A 3,720-nucleotide genomic window follows, 5' to 3' on the forward strand; every position below is an offset into this window, starting at 1 on the left:
CAGTGCTTTTATTACTATGTCTAATGCAGGCATAATCAGCATTTACATTTAATTTTCATAGTTGCATTTAGTGTATGCAGTAAAAGATGCATATACAAGAAAGCTACTTCATCTTAGTAAAAATTTGCTATGTATTTTTAATTACATCATATATTTGCTCAGTTGTTTTATAGTTATATATTTTAAGGTTTACATTCTTATATATATTTATATAAACACATATACAGTTTACTGAATAAGTGAGTTTGTTGGCTAGTAAAAAATCAGTTTGTTGAAATCTGGATGTCTTATTTGTGCACAAAACTGAAATTAGTATAGTTTGCACTCCTAGACAAACTTAGAATATTCTTTTAATAAACCTTTTAGCAATATGACAATATTCTATATTATTATTTAAAATGAATCATAGCAAGCCATTTCTTTATATGTTTTATTGAATAAGAGAAAAGTAAATGTTAAAGTCTCATACAAACTTATTAGTGCCGAATTTTTTCAAAATCATATATGCTGTGCCTTTTGCATTTATGAATTATAACTATTTAGAATTGTAGTTTTCCTGAAGAATCTTGCAAAAAAAAAAATTTTTTTTTTCAGTTCTGTTTTGTTGTGTGAAAATTTATTTTCAGATACATATTTTTATACATATTATTATGTATAGTTATTTCTTTGATTAATTTTTTTTTCACCATTTGAATTTTTCCAATTTTTTGCATGTAAAATTATATAAAACCACAAAGGAAAGCCTTTTTTTGCAGAAAGATTTTTTTAAAACTGCCATGAATATATCTACTTAAAACAAATCTCTATGTATTATATTCCTAAAAAATTAAGTCTTAATTATTGCAAAAATCTATGAGATATATTTATTTTTACAATTATGTAATCTAACTTTATCATTGAAAAAGAATTTTCGTTGAATATAGTGTTATTAATAAATATATATCTATTAGAATAATAAATTTACCAATAAATCAATGTCTTTTTCTTGGCTTAAAACAACCTTTTTGACAAACAGCGTAGTTGCGACAATCTTTCAATAACTGGATGTAAATCAAGTTTAAAGCCACGGAAATTTAATTTTGTTCATCCTTATCACTCTTAGGCTAATATTTTTTGGAATAATTATGTTTACTTATAGCAACTTAAGGACAGATAATTTACTTCCTCTTTGAAGATTTTAAAAGAAATACAGGTTGTTTTGAATAAATTTTTCAGGGATACAAAAACAGGCATTGAAGATAATGTTAGATTTAAAATTGTAATTTGTTTAAATAAGTCATCAAATTGCAATTTAGTTTGTGTTTATTTCAAATCTAGCTACTCTATAGAATGCTTATAACTGTACACCCAATCATTGGATTGAATGTTTTGCAATACTGGTCATTATACTGACCAATTAAGTATGTTAAGTAGTAGAAATCAGGAAGTTAATATATTTTTAGTTAATATTTTCTGTGTTTTGAAATAGTGTTTAACATAGTGATTTTTTTTCTTCTTCATCTTAGATTTGTTCTGCTTGTCTATTTATTTGTTAAGTACAAACAGAATCTGACATTTAAATGTATTATTACTGGTCTATGTTTCTAATTCTGTTATAAGTCTTAGTCCGTGGTCTCTTAAATGCCAAAGTTCAAAGATATAGAAAAATAATATATAAAAATATCTATGCAATCTTTGTTGTTTATTGGTAATATAAAATATATGTCATAGATACATTTTTGTGTATATAAATCGTTATATTTTGCATAGGTGTTGGTTTATTTGTATGAAAACCATGATTATTTCATTGTAAATTATTCATGAACTGTACAGTTGTATAGAATGTGCATACAATGTAAATAGACATTTTTTACTTTTTAATGTATCCCTCCTAAATACAAGTACATCTCATTCCAGAGTGTGTGTAAATAGACTAAAAAGGTTTAAAACCTTGTAATAGTACTCGTTTTATCATATTAATTGTGATCGAGCATTGTTTGGTTATATGTGCTCTTAGAGTTTTATTTAATGTGATGTGAAAGTTTTAAGGAGGGAATTACCTCATATGTTAGACTAAATATTGTAAAATTATAATGTGTATTTATTTATAATTTATACTTCATTTAAGAAAGAAGCTCAATATGAAGTATTAATTAAAAACTCACTGCCTTATTCTTTCAAAATTATTCTCTGCTCTTGGGTTCTTTCTTTTTTAATTAAAAAAAATTTTGCTTTAATTCTGATTCCCAAATAGCTCTTTCAGAAAATTCAGTATCAGTTTCTTGCCTTTGTTAAAGTTTTATTTTTCACCTTTTGCTAAATATCATTTTCTTTATGCACTAATAAAAAGTAAATTCTATTTATTTTGTCTAATAATAAAGCAATTAAATTGAAAATGATTCACTGTTCTTAAAATATGAGTACACATATTAAGTCACATCTATTTATTACATTTTTTTAATTAATTTTTCCGAACCATCAAAATTCTAGCATAAATTACTTTTATTTTTGCCCCAATTTCCTTCCCTTTAATTGATGTCACTCTTTTTGTTCCAAACTACATACATACTATTATATAGACTTGATTGTTGGGTATCATTCATAAGTAAATTAATCCTTGTGGTATTAAGATCAAAGTATTACTTAAATGCCTACAGTAGATAGGGTGTATTTGATGATTAAGGGTCATTTAAATATTATGTAAAGCAATTAAGAAGAGTTAGCAATTTACTTATTAGAATATGGAAAAAGAAACAAGCAATGCTAATGTTAGACACTTTAATTCTTAGTCGAAAATTGCTAAAAAATATTTGAGGGGGGGAAATTATGCTTTTGAAAAAATATACATTAATTTCTAAAATTATCTAAAAGTGCATACATCATGTTTAAATGACACTTCAAGCCAGAAAACGAATGAAGGGAGAACTGTTAAAATAATACTGGTATTTTTTTACTGGAAGTAAATATTTTTATTTTCATTAAATACTTTGTCTTCACAATATTAAGTTAAAACTAATAATGAAATGCTCTCAAAAAAGGTAATTTTGGCTACCTAAAAATTTAAATAAACTATTAAAATTCTAAAATATTTATTTCATACTGATAAATTGTACTAACAAAGAACAATTTAAAATATAATTTAGTTGAGGGATTAAGTTGACTGGTAATGCTCTATGGATGTTAAAAAATATCAATTTTTGCTTACTTTTATTTTTCACACTTAAACTTAATTAGCAAATACAGAGATTATTTCTATATCAATTCATCCACAAGATCCCATTAGGGTAGCTTTTACTTGATGTCTGTATTGTTTAATATCATGCTCATTATATTTCATTATAGCAATATTACCTCAAATGTTATTTTTCTATTTTATCATATTTTATCTTAAATTCTTTTCCTATATTTTTAAAAAATTTTTTAAATGTTGAATCTCTGAATTTTTTAGGAATATCATTTAACCATATAAAATGGGTCTTTTGTTATTAGATCGTAATATATGAGATGCTTTCTAAAACCTTAAGTGAAGAGTTTTTTTTTTTAAAAAAATTTGTTAAGATATTTATATTTCAGGTTTTAATTTCTTTTAAAATTCTGACATAATTGTTTCTTTATAATTATCAAACACTTATAAATTAATTAATTTCCTTTTTTTTTCTTGCAATAGGATACGTGAAGCAGAAGGTTTATTAGTTTCGCCATCTTAAACTCATTAAATTGTCAAAATATTAAGATGTGTTT

This window comes from Parasteatoda tepidariorum, chromosome 4 (assembly GCF_043381705.1).
Source record: "Parasteatoda tepidariorum isolate YZ-2023 chromosome 4, CAS_Ptep_4.0, whole genome shotgun sequence".
Lineage (NCBI taxonomy): Eukaryota > Metazoa > Arthropoda > Arachnida > Araneae > Theridiidae > Parasteatoda > Parasteatoda tepidariorum.